Source organism: Coturnix japonica, chromosome 2 (assembly GCF_001577835.2).
Source record: "Coturnix japonica isolate 7356 chromosome 2, Coturnix japonica 2.1, whole genome shotgun sequence".
Taxonomy (NCBI): Eukaryota; Metazoa; Chordata; class Aves; order Galliformes; family Phasianidae; genus Coturnix; species Coturnix japonica.
Genome location: NC_029517.1, coordinates 8807175 through 8821226, shown reverse-complemented (window position 1 = coordinate 8821226; position 14052 = coordinate 8807175). Strand labels below are relative to the sequence as shown.

The window sequence follows — 14052 nt, the reverse complement described above, 5'->3', positions numbered from 1 at the left end:
TAATGCTCATCTTTTTTTTTTAAACTTAGCTTGCAGCTTTAATGCCCCAGAGCTCTGTGAGTTTGTATTTCTACAGAACAACTCCCCACAACAGGATGTGGCTTGGGCACTTTTTTCCACCTACCTGTTACTCTGCAGCAAGTTGTCCCTATTATAATTTAAGCAGAATTCTGAGACATGGGGCAGTAAATGATACAACGTGCCTTTGTAGGTGGAACATGCCATGTGCAGGTTTATGACAGACCAAATCCCAGCTCTGTGCACACACTGCCATGTAAAAGGACTTCCTCTCCCTTGCTGATACTCATGCAAGATGTGTGCCCAAGTCATGCTATAAAGCTGGATCACACTGCTATCTTTAGGTGAACTGCATGCTGGGCAGAAGGCCAGTATCTGCTGTTTTGAATCTTATTTTCTTAGAATAACCTTGTAAAAAAAATATACAGCTTTAACCACAATACAGACGGGCATTACTTCCTCAACCACTGAATTATGTCCATTTCTGCTGCACAATACATCAAACATTTAACAGCATGCACTACTTAGCAACTTAACTCTTGGTGTACCAGCTTTCTGAGGGAAGTGTCTTCTAACAAAGCATTCTCAAACCATTCCTCATCCCACGATCCTCTTCTTGTCCCCTCCAGATCTACTCAGTTTTCACTTCTCTCATTTCTCTCCATCAGCCTTTAGCTTCCTTCTTTTACACTTCTACTTTATGGATTACATTATTTTATTTTGTAAACTCTGAGAACCCACGTCTCCTATCAACCATATGTCTGAAAGTGCTACTTTGTAATTTCTTTGTACCCTATCATGCCTCACTATGTTCATTCATGCCCAAATACTGAAATAGAAGTGGGGATTTTTCTCACTTGTTCAGCCTCTGGTGCTAGCTTGTAAACTACCAAGTAAATACGTGTTACTATGTAAATAAACAACTATAGCAAACTTCAGATGAAACTGGACAGAAATGTGGGTAATCAGAATGCAAGTACACCCAACTGGGCCAGGACAAGAGGCATCCTAACTCTTGTTAGGATTGACAATTTCATGAGTCAAAACCGTAACAACACAAACATATACTTCCAACACAATTTCAAAGCAGTACAGTATAAGCTATTCCCTTCCCATCACCAAGTGTACCTGCCAAGGGTGCAGGAGCCTCAATTAACAAACACCTGCACTGCAGCTTGCTGTAGACCAGGATGCAGGGAATGAAGGTCGTCATTGGAATGCAAGGCAAACTACAGCAATGCAGAGCATGGTGCCAGAGGTGTGGGTGCCTGCAACCACAGTTACAGGCTTCTCTCCACAATTAATTTCATTAATTCAATTGAATTCTGAAGTAAAGCTCAAACACAGCACTGTACTTTCAAACTGTGAAGAGCTCTTGTGCTTCCTAAGGTCAGTGATGTAGACATGAACAGGTTTGAGACCTCTGCAACCTTGCATTTCACTGTATTGATCCGAGCGATGACTACCTGGCTATCACACCCGAGGAAGGTGACCTGGGCTGCCATCTCACCACCACCCTAAACCCCGATCACAGAGGTGGGACAGCCCTCACTGCCAGTAGCAAAGTGCACATGCCCTTGAAGCACCTTCCAGTAGACATCTTCAGATCCTCAAAAACCCAGAAGGATGTCAAACTGCAATAGACTCCTTGCTTCCATTATCACTCAGCTCACATTTTCCTTTGCCATGGAGCTAAGTTTCAGCACCGATTATGCTGTGTTGCTTTTTCTCGTACTTTAACTTGCTGAGTTACCTTTCCATGACCAAAGTCCCTGTCAAGAGGCAAAGAACACACGGTATGGGCACAGCATGATCATCTGAATTTGCCGCCTATGCAACATTCTCTCCAAAGCAAGTACAAACATCACATCCTCATTTAAACTGCCTCACTACACTTGGCCAGGGGACAGCATTCATAACAACCTTTAAATTCCTCATCTACAGTCCAACTCCTAATGTGCACAAACTGTGAAATACTTGAAGAAAGGAATCACAACCTACATAGCTCAGATGAAAGCAAGACAAGAAGTTGTACTAAAACTGTCATACGTTGTTGTAGTGAAGCAGGCGAGCTATTAAAATAGAACATTAAACCATTCAGTATTTTGCTTAGTAAGAGCACACAACAAACATCAGCAGCTGACGCACACTCCCATTTAGAACACCTCTGTTGAAGGTACAGTAACAGAGATATTTAACATGACCATACCCAGTCCTCTGATTCAGCTTTGAGCATACATCAGGAATGCACAAGGAAATGCCAAGAGATGCAGGAGTGGATGAGAATCTCTGGACTCTTAAGCTTTCACTTAAGAAGCTTAAGTACAGTTCCCAGCACTGTGTGGAGAAGCCCACATTTGTAAGAAACTTTACTTCTTTCTTGTTCCACCTGTATTACAGCAAACTAAAACAACACCTCAGAAGAACATAAATTCTTCATTCTTGTGGGGAATTAACTAAGAAGCACAAGGATGGTCCTTTATAAACCACTGTTGCCAAGCACACTACTGTCAAAGAATCTACCATCTCTTTTTATACAATATGCTGGCCTATTGCCTATCAAGAAGAGGTTTATTTCATTGGGAGCAACTCCCTCTGAAAACACCAGACACTTGAGAGCATCACGTCTCTGTTGTCCTCCTTCCGCTGCCACACACCACTTGTTGCCACATTTCTTCCCTTTTTATGTATCTAGATCATTGTGCTTCTACCATAGCACAATAGCAGCACTTACAGTCTAGGAAATTAGTTTCCTAGTGCTGCTGAATACATAAAATAGGCTTTTCTCACTTCTTTTTTTGTTTGTTTGTTTTTGCATGGTGGTATTTAAAATTAGAGAAGAAGCCATTCTTAGAGGTGTTTTTAGTTTTAGAAAGTTACTTATGATGATCATTTTTAAATGTGGTTTTTGTTTTATAACCATGTATGTTACAAAAATACATAGTAGCAAGCTGATCTCTCCCTAATTACATGACCTCATGCTGCAGAACTGTGTCTTAAAGCCAAACTGCCAAGAAAGATCAAAATAATTTCTCTTTTAGTTTGCTGATGTGAACAATTTTTTTCTATTTAGACCATGTATAGAAAAAATATATATATATTGCATGATAAGACTATGAATTCCACTGTGTTTTCCTTTATACTGTTACATGTTAACAGAAATATTTCATTGCTTTTTTTTTCCTTCTCCTCATTCTGCAGAAGTGCCATTTAGAAGCCAATAACCCAACGATATCACAGAACTCCTCGACGCTGCCCAACAGTCAGATGACTGAGCTGCAATGTGATTAAATAATCTGATAGATCAATGAATGCAGCATGAATTAAAATGGCTGCAAGCTTCTTGAAGCATGAGATCAGAGATCCAAGGAAAGATTTATCCTACTTTCTGTATTTCAAAGAAATGTAACCATTTATTTGGGAAAAAAAAAAAATGAAAATCCACACATGTCCCTAGGAGAAATAATGCAGTATTGCTCTGATACGTGGTGAGCAAACAACACGTTTTTATTGTCAAAAATCAGCCTACATTTTGCAGTTCTTATACTGAATAACCTCATTCGAGGAAAACGCGATCTCTGCTCAAGATACATCGCAGTGCCAGGATCTGGTCCAGAGTGAACTGTTATCTCATGTGTGAAGATAATTAACGTTAATTTGAAATAATGTTCTTTCAACTCCAGGCTTTCTTTCTTTCTTTTTTTTTTTTTTTTTTTTTCCCATACAATCAATCAGGCCTGAAAATGTGTGCATGCACTCTCCCTCTCGCACTCTCTCTCGCTGTCACTCACACATAGACACTTCATTATATATTCTCATTCCCAGACAGTCGGGAGAAAATTTTCTGCAGGTGAAAGCAATATTGCACCCCTGAAGTCGGTGGTACTGCACCATACTATTTTAACAAAGTAACCCGATTGTGCTGTGTATACCTGCACTTCCACCTAAGGCACATCTCACCCAAATTCTCTTTCCTCCTTTCATACATGTATTTCCCATCTCAGAAGACAACCAGCATGGCCTTGCATTAACTCACCCCTCAAGGTCTCTTATCTCCATCAAACGCCGCATGAGCAGGCAGGTACACGTGGCTCTTTCCTACCACTGAGGGAGGAGCTCTGGATAAATACCAGAGAAAGAGCTCTGCGGAGGAAGGCTGCGAGGCATTCAGAGGACAGAACAGGCTTGACCCAAAAAGAAGCAGGCTTTAATGTCATTACAGCAAATGCTCAGCTATTATATAAAAGAGAATTTGAAATACTCGAAATGAGTTTTGGAATAAACACAATTTTTGCTGCGTAATGCAGAAACCAAGATCTAATTATTGCAGGGGAACAAAGTTCTCTATAACTTCCTTCTACATCATAAAATTGGTGATATTTGGCTCCTTTCTAGGAGACACCTGAGATTTGCCTCCGGCCACTGCCAGACTCTATAACAAAACACGCCAGTTTGTTCAAGAAAGGCAGTTTTCATGGAAGAGAAGCCAAGCTGAAATTTGGACACCATTCCTTCCCCCTGGCCCAGCTTACCCACTAGCCTGGCATTTGCTGCTCTGTTCCTGGGCACACCTGGACTCAGAGCTACTAGAGCTTTTTTTTAGCTACTAGAGATTCAAGTTAGGCTTACTGTTGGACAATCTGTAAACAGGTTACTCTTATAAATCTTCCTTCTGAACTACTGAGACAACAGTGGCAACGTGGAACAGAAAATCTCATAGCACCAGCACCTAGAGGTACCTGACCAATAATCTGTATTACCCAAAAAGCACAAACTGAACAGGAAGAGAAGCTCTTGTGTGGAGTAAGAAAGAAGTCAAGAGCATGCTTCTGAATTAAGAGACCTTACCAAGAATCCTTCTGGGAGCCAGTGAGTGGAAAATGCACAGGAAAAGGAAGAATCTTTCTTATGAGTATTTCCTGTAAACTTATTTACAACAGGTCAATGGAAGTGATGACAACAAAGCTACAAAACAGCAAGATGCAATTACTGGGCTGATAGCAGCCAGGCTTCTTGCTTTACAGCAGCCAGTCTGAAACGCTCCCAGGTACATATCAGCACCAGCCCAATTGCAAACCCTCCTCCAACAAGTTATGTCAGTGAAATAAAACATTTTTATTTTTTTTTTAAAAAAGAACAAAATTAAAAATAAAAAGATTTTAATATCAAAGAATCACAGAATGACCCGGGTTGGAAGGGAACTCAAGGATCATGTAGTTCCAACCCCCCTGCCTAGCAGGGCCACCAAACATACACATTTACTAGATCAGGTTGCCCAGGGCCCCGTCCAACCTGGTCTTGAACACCTCCAAGGACGGGGCATCCACAACCTCACTGGGCAGCCTGTTCCAGGACCTAACCACTCTCCTAGTGAAGAACTTCCCCCTAACATCCAACCTAAATCTTCCCTCTTTTAACTTAAAACCATTTCCCCATGTCCTGCTATTGTCAGCCCTTTCGAAGGGTTTACTCCCCTCCTGGGAGTAAGTTCCCTTCAGGTATTGAAAGGCTGCAATGAGGTCACCCCACAACCTTCTCTTCTCTAGGCTGAACAAACCCAACTCCCTCAGCCTGTCCTCATAGGGGAGGTGCTCCAGCCCCCTGATCATCTTATATATTATCTTATACATTTATATATATATTTACAGCAGCTTTTAATTAACCTGACCTGACATTCTAGACAGACTAAGAGGTCAGTGGGAATTACTGCTGTGCACAACTTCTCTTACCCACAACCACACTGAGCTACAAAAAGTTTTCACAAAGCTGTGTTGATTGATGACATTAAGACTCTTCTTACTCAGAAAATGTTGGTATCGATGCCATATTATTCGGCGTGCTATTTTATCTTCAAACATCAGCATGCACAAGAAAGATGACTGACACTGAAACTCCGCTTCCCAAGGAAAGGTTCCTGCAGTCGTTTCTTAGGAATGTCCTAAAGCCTCAAGTGTGTTTATATGAAGCTAAAAATGGTGCTGGACTGGTTCCTGTGAAAATGGCTGATAACGATCACATTTCCTCTTTTACCTGTTTCTTTTACTTATAATTAAGTCTTAATATCTCACAGTCTGCATGTTATAGAAAAAGTCACTAACAGAAAAACGTTATCAGTATTTCCTCTGTTTGGCTCATGGATACTGTAAATTCCTTCAAGAATTCACATGTACGTAGGAAAATGCCTTAGCTTCAATGGGAACAACCAGCAGTGTAAAATTCAGCATGCACAAAAAACAGTATTCATACAGCTGGTATCAATGGGCATGAAAAACACCAACATGACACTGAGTATTCCAGTGAAGAGTCCAAAATAGAATATTACTTAAAATTATACAGACAAAATGAACTGCAACTGTGGTCTTCCTTTAATATAGGAGTTCTATGTAAAGATTTAAATTTAAAACAATATGAAAAATAAACTTGATTGATCAGTTTGCTCCAAGGCTGATGCGTTCTTATGTCTGTCTGAAAGAAATGCTCATACGACCAAGGTCTCCGTCATCGTATTAATGTTAATCTCCCATTAACGGTGAATTTTCTGCAGCAAACATCATCAATTTTCATCAGTGAACAATCAGTGGTCCATTATTACATTTGATGAAATAGCTATTCTTTTGTTTTGATCTTGTACAATCTTGAACCTGAATCTTAAGCTGTGGAGAAGGGACTGGGCAGGAACCTTGGCAGCTCACCCTGCAGCCAATGGCAGCTCAGAAGGTACCGATCTCACGATTAACAAACGAGCCAAGGGAAAATCAGAGAAACCAAACCCTGTAATTTTGAGGTGAATTTCCAACTTACTGTACATGTGAATGTGTGCACTGTGATGTTACGCCGCAAGGCACAACATTTTCTCTTTGGAAGTTTCTCTTTACTGGCAGCACCAAGAAATAGTAAAAAGGCATGAAGAGCCATGGCAAATGTGTCTGCTACTTGGTTTCTGACTGGAGAAACATCTGCAATTTCAGTTATTTGTAGATGAGAAGATCTCTTAGTGAACACTGAACAATGTCTGGAGAGTTAATAGAAATGACAGCATTCTAACAAAGATACAGCTCTCTTGTCTCCTAGACCTTTGTGAAGATTTACTGAGCAATAAACATATCTTACACCCTTCCAATTTATTTTTCTCTGCCTGTTCTTTGTAGCTACTTTGGGATTCCTCTGATCCTTTTCCCACAACGCCATTTTGCCTCACTTCATCACTGTTCCAGAAGTTTCCAATAAAAAAGTAACACTGTAAGATAAGAATCACTGACCAAGTTACGGAACTAAATACACTATCCCAACCTGCTACTCCCATCCACAGAAAAGGTGAACAGTGATAGAACAAGAGGGAATGGTTTTAAGCTGCGCCAGGGGAGATTCAGGCTGGACATTAGGAAGTATTACTTCTCAGAAAGGGTAGTCAGGCATTGGAATGCACTGCCCAGGGAGGTGGTGGAGTCACCAACCATGGGAGCGTTCAAGAAACGTCTGGATGTGGTGTTGAGGAATATGATTTAGCCGGGAAGTATTGGGAATGGTTGGACTAGATGATCTTCTAGGTCATTTCTGTGATTCTGTGAAGGAGAAGTCATTGGTATTTTGGCAGGTATGCTCAACTTTAGTTTTTTGGCCAACAAGTTTCACAAACTCTGAGGCAAAAAGTACTTATTATTAATTTCCTTTAGATGATAGTGCAATTGAGGGTTGGTATGAAGAGTCATAATCATTGATTTACAATGTTTATTCTGCAATTATACGACTCGCATATAGTAGAAAGGTATATTCAAAGCCGTTCTGACAGCTGGGGCGCTAGGAACAATACTTGCAATTTTAGATCTTTTTGTAATTTTGAAATACTGTGCTCTTGCCATTTTATCCAATAATGTATTTTCAAATCAAATTATACGTCTCTATACTTATCTCACAGCACAAACTGCATTTCACTGACTGAAGTGGAAAATGTGAGATTAGAATAATAAAAAATAAATAAATCAAAAAGCACTTCTGCATACAAAACTCTCAATAACAACACCCTGGATTTATCTGCGTGGTGGAGTTATAGGATCAATCTTTGACAGGATATTACCAAAGCTGCATGACCTAAAATTAGATGACATGAGCATTAACTTGGATTCATGGCCATGTCACAGTGCCCCACCACTGTGCCTGCTGTCATCTGCCCACGAGACTAAAAGATCCTGTTCGTCTCAAAGGGAACAAAACAAAATTCAGACATTAAAAATACGTATGAAACTTCCTTGAGACACAACAAGGAAGATTAGCCCTTAGTTCTGTGAAGTTTTATATCTTAAACTGGTTCACCTTTAATATCTTGTCTATTTTAAGAACTTGATTGCAGCCATCTTATATCAACGCACACCAAACCAGATACTGAAAAAAAATTGGTCTATCACCGCCCTGGTCTCTCAGAGCGAGGCATGCAGACAGGTCTCTGAAAACAATGAGTTCTGGGTGCCACATGGACTCACATGCTCAGTTAGAGGCCTACACTATATCATATATACCATACACAACTACTCCACCAACTACTGGTCCATGCTCAGTTATCCATACTATATCCAGGAACAAAGGTCTTTGGAGAAACATTTTTCCCACTGTCTAAAGACAAATTTGAGCTGTATTGAAGAATAAAAAAATAAAATAAAAAATGCCAGACTGAATCCTTACAACGTGCTGAAAATTACTTAAAACTTTGTAGGAATGTAAGGGTTAACTTTTAAAGAAATTTCTGCTAAATCGAATCATTACCTCATCGTATAAACTACCTATTTTGCAGGCTGTACTCTCCCAACTGGCAGATTAAACCTTAGAACAATAACCCAATTATGAGCTAAATTTACATTCAACTGATCAAAAATCATCTAAAAGCTGACAAGAACAATCTTTGTTCACAACACTTAGCGCAACCAACTCTGACAGACTAAAATACATGAGCTATATAAAAGATGACATATGTTGCATTGCCCAACTACCAAGGGCACCACGCTCCAAGTACCATGGGAGTGTTCACCACATCCTGAAACTTACTTAAAAAAAAAGAAGTCTTTTACACATATGGCCAATGATTTTGAACAGCTCAGCATTTTATGAGCCACGTTTATCACTGGTATGTGAGCCACACATTCTTTGGATATATATATATTTAATAGTTCTACTTAGTATTTACAACAACCTACAATGTGGATAAAAGCCCTTTTACTGACATGTATGCCACTCTGAAGCTAGATAAAAACACTTCAATCAATGTAAGAAGCAAATCAGAAGTTTCCTTAAGCCATCTGCTACAAGAAACTCTTGTTCCTCTTTCAGATCTTTTATCCTGAAGGGATTCACTGTCTGAAGCTCTTAAAAACTTCCAGAACTGAATGCTCTGTAGCATTGTGGAGGGCAGCAAACATTGAAAGCTGGTTGAAAAAGATTCGTAAACTCATCTGATGGAAGACAGACAGCCAATTCTAATGTAGTTCTTATTCCAAAATTCTCCCCGATTTTCAAACTGTGTGAAACAAGCCATTTTTCTAACAGACTAACAATGCAGATGTTTACATGGAGAGCTGGAGACATACGGTTAAGAAAATATCTTCAAATATTGTCTTTTATCTTGCTGAAGTATTTCATCCTAATTCAGAAGTGGTAGCTAACACAGTTCAGAGGATCCCATGATGCAATTCCAAACAACCTAGATGGAGTCTGAGCCACTTCAATGTGACTTCAAAGATGTATCTGCTGTCCACACACCTCCTCTTCTTCTCTTCCAGGACCACCACGTCATGAATAGCAACCAATAGGCTGTACTGTCAGCAAGGGGAAAATGCTGAACACACTTCACAACCTTTCACTATTTCACTTGCACTTGATATGATGTTAGGCTGAAAAGATGATCCAGGCTCTTTCCCTATCAAAGTCTCAAGTCTCCCCCAAAATATCCTCTGCTCTGCTATAGGTGCAGGTGGGCACCTGAACACTGACTGCATGCAGATCTCCCAGTGCCTCCAACACAATGGACACAGCACCATACTACAGCAAACAGCCTGGCACTTACACACACTGTGGGCACAGTGATCACAGACAGGAAATTCATGTTGCTTCAGCAGCATCCTATTTTTCCTAAAAAAGTTGAGAAATACTCCTTTGGCACACTATATAAAGGGCCAAGGCAAACTTAGCACACCGCTGAAGATTAAATGCTCTCACCCAGTACCTGCACACTCAGAACTCCAGTTACAGCTGAGTTTATCATGAGTTAATTTCCATCATGCAATTCAGCTCACAAGAAGTCATTTTTCTTCAGGTAAAGAAGTGTTCCAGAAGACTCCCTCTGTCCTTGGGTGCTGCCTCTGACACCACATTGCAGGTGCCTCTCCACGACCGCACAAACCACAGCACAGCCAACAAACAGCCATTGATACAGTAACCTTTTTACAGTAACCTTTTACTCCATTTGTATATCTAAACTCACAATCAGAAGGATGAAGTGCTCTCCGCAGTACTACCTACCCCATCCTGCCCCCCCACTGCATATCTGCAGGACAGAGAATGTTTGTTTAGGCATGAAAAAGCTGGCGGTAACCAACAATCCACACGGGGAATTATTTTGAGGGTACTTTCACTTTTGTATCAAACAGCAGTCAGCAAGTAGCTGACTTCCCTAAAGGCGTTCTGTAGCATGTGCTCAACGTTGGTAAGATTTAGAAGAGGAAAAAAAAATGGAAGAAAGAAAAATGTGTGGAAAGATGCCAGGTCCTTCCCACTGAAGGATGAGGCCTTAACAGCCCAAAGGACTACAATCTGAACCACAAGCCGGCACTTCCACTCCCACTCTAACCCCAACACCTGTCCCAGTGCTCACCCCAGGTCAATTCAGCAATTTCCTACCATGAATTGCAACAGAAGTGCAAGAAAAGAAAAGAAAACAAAGCATCACTGAGACAAGAAAGCATTTTCTACCTTCTGTCCTCTTCACTGCAGCAAGATCATATAGAACTTCTTCACAGCAAATAGTAATACTCCTGTGGTACAGACATTGTGGTAGACAATTCAAGGACATTACCTACCGAATTATGCAATCATAAAACCAACCAGTGCCAAATTAAAGAGTTTTTTTCTTAATCCCTTTTCCTCTCCTTAAGTCACCCCTTGCTGCAGCACCTGCACTTGCCACTTGTGCAAACAAACAAACAAAATATAATCCCAAATTGAACTTGCTGCTTTCAGGACAGGACCAAAACAGAGGCACAAAGTTTTCCAACTCCTTAATATTTTACAGGAGGACTTTTTTATGGCACACTGGGAAGATCAGTAAAGCTCCTGATCATCCCTGCTATGGGAAACCCCCCTCACACATGCTTTCATCTATTCCTCATAAAAGAAAGGCTATGAATAGGCCTCTGGACAATCCCCGCGGCTGGGGATGGAGGACAACGCCTCAGAAAGTGAACAGAAAGGAGTTACGCAGAGACAAGGCTTAGGGGAACGGGGGTGTGTGCCTAACAAACAACAAAAACCACTAAAAATGCCGCCAAAAGCAAGTCTAGGCTTTTTCCTTAAGCCCGACCGCCGAGGCCCGCGGGGCCCTATCACGCCGGGCGAACTATTTCTGGAGGGAGCGCGAAGGCTCCGCACGGCCATCACAAGAGACGGGGGAGGGGGGAAGGGGAAAGGGGGAGCGCAGAAACGGGCCGCTCGTCTCTACCCCGGGGCGGATTTGCGGCCTCGGGGCTGCGCTGGAGGCCGGGCGGTGCGGATTGTACGGCCGAGCCCCCGCCTGTCCCTTCGGCTCCACGGCCGTTCTCTCCGCGGGGGCGGTTCAGCCCTCCCGCAGCCGCCCGGAGGCATAAGGGCCGGGGCTCCGAGTTCGCCCCCTTTCTCGTCCCTTTCTCCTCCCCACCCCCGCGGGGAAGGGGAGTCGCGGTCCCGCTCCCGGCCTGCGAGGAGCCGCCGTCTCTCTCGGCGCTGTCGAGCAGCTGCCATTACTCGGGCCGAGACCCGTCCTCCGAATAGGCATCCCCCACCTCAGCGAGGAAATGCGGGGGTTGTGGGGTAGAAGTGAGAGAAAAGGAGAAAGGAGGGGAGCGCGGCGAACCGAGCGGGAGCCACGCGTGGGGGAGCGGAGCCGAGGGGCGGCGGGGCCGAGGCCGGGCTGCGCCACACCCCGCTCGGTCTCGCCTCTCACGCGAGTCCCCGGCTCCTCCGCGCCCTGCAGGCCCCTCGCGGAGCGTTTCGATGTGTCCCTCTCCCCACCCATCGGCTCCCGGCTCTGCACGGCCCGATCCGGGCGGGCTGCAACTCGGGGAAACCGCCGGCTTTTGGCGGCCGAAATACGAGCGGGGAAAAGGTGTAGGGACAAAAATAATCGCCGTTAATAATCACACGCGCTCTGCCGCCGTCCCCTTCTCCTCCTCGATTTCCAAGCGGGTTGCGATAATCCTTCCCACTCCGAAAAATATTATATATATACATACATACATATATATAATCCCGCCTTCCATCCCCCCACCCCCCGCGGCCCCACACATTTTATTATTAAGTATAATTGCTCCCCCCTCCCCATATGCTCCCCCACGGGGCAGGATTGCCCCCTCCCCTCGTGCCCAGCCCTTCCCCTGTCCCCTCTCCCCCATCTCCTTGGAACAGTGTGTACATGATTTTGTAGTTTTTTTAAGGCGCCATGTTTATAATCCTCCATCATATTAAAAAAAAAAATCCACCCAGCATGAGACGCAGTGCCACGAGCACCCCAAAGCCAGGGAGGCAGACACAGAAATATCCACGGGGCTGTAAATTCAACACCCCCCCTCCCGCACACACACACACACACACACACACACACCCCTCCTTCCCAGACTTAAAAGTCTCTCTCACCTTGTGCTGCTGCCGCTGCTTCTGCTGCTGCAGGGGGGGCGAAGTTAAGCCAGGGGAAACTTTTCAATCCCTTCCCCAGGCCGCTGCTGCCTCCTCCTTCCACATATTTTTCCCCTCAGAGTTTTATTGTGTCTGAATTTTCTCTCTCGCTCTCCTCTTCTGTCTGTCCACAGTTCAGGTTTCTGGGGTAAACAGGGTTTAGGATGGTGCTAGGGATATTTGGGAGAAGGAGAACTCTAGTGGTGTCTACTGGAGTTGCTGTTTGTTTCTTTTATTATTTTTTTTTTATACACGTGAAACAGATCTTTAACTATTTATTATAAATGTATTCTATCACGCTGTTAGTTCTGGATCCTCTCTTAATGCAGGGGAAATATGTACCAGTTACCCGATTCTGCTACATGCCAGTTCCTCTTATTGTGAAGTCCAGCTTGGAGAAATAATGGAAAACATTTTCAAAAGTGAATATTCATCTCGAGCAACAGAAACTAAACCACACAGAGTCATTGTTCTCTCCCAGAACTGGCTGGCTGTATGTTCAAAGCTGTGGATCTTTCACTGCAGGATTAGGAGTTCTATAGTACTATGAAATATACAATTACATAGGCATAAATATATATATATGGTTGTAGCATGAGAACACAGACATTTTATCCTGTTTTTAAATAAACTATTTGTTAAATATTTTTATACATGACAAAAAAAAAAAAAAGAAAAGAAAAGAAAAAAGAAAAAAAAACCCACAAACTAATAAAGTTTCTGAAGCATTTAAATAATCAAGTAATTGAAAATAACATATTTTGTAATTAATGAATCTTGATCTGCAATGTGGCATATTTTATAGATTTTATATATTTTTAACTGTAAGTTTCATTCTGTGAAAATTTAGGCATGCAAATAATTGCACTTACATGAGAAGTCATTAGCATCATTACAGTAGTTTTTGGCTGCTAAGCATTAAAAAGATGCATCCATTCTGCCCATGCAGTCAAAGGTTTAACACAATTGACATGCTGAGCAGTTAAAGTTTCTCCAGTGTGTTTAGTAAATGAGATTTTTAGTGGTGTCTCAAACCACACTTCTTTGAGACTGATACATAGAGCTCTTCTTTTCAGAACTAAAGTGCAAATAAGAGTTTGTTGCGCAGCAGTGATAAAGCTTTAC

At 42.4% G+C, this 14052-nt stretch overlaps 1 protein-coding gene across 4 annotated transcripts in view; it reads right to left on the bottom strand.

The window, feature by feature from the left end:
- ZMYND11 (zinc finger MYND-type containing 11) overlaps positions 1-13119 on the bottom strand; it is a 99503-nt gene extending 86384 nt beyond the window's left edge. For all 4 annotated transcript variants that reach the window (XM_015853065.2, XM_015853064.2, XM_015853067.2 and 1 more), the window contains exon 1: positions 12889-13119. The gene's annotated coding sequence lies outside the window, so the exon portion shown is untranslated. The remainder of the gene's footprint in view (positions 1-12888) is intronic.
- Positions 13120-14052: the final 933 nt, after the last annotated feature.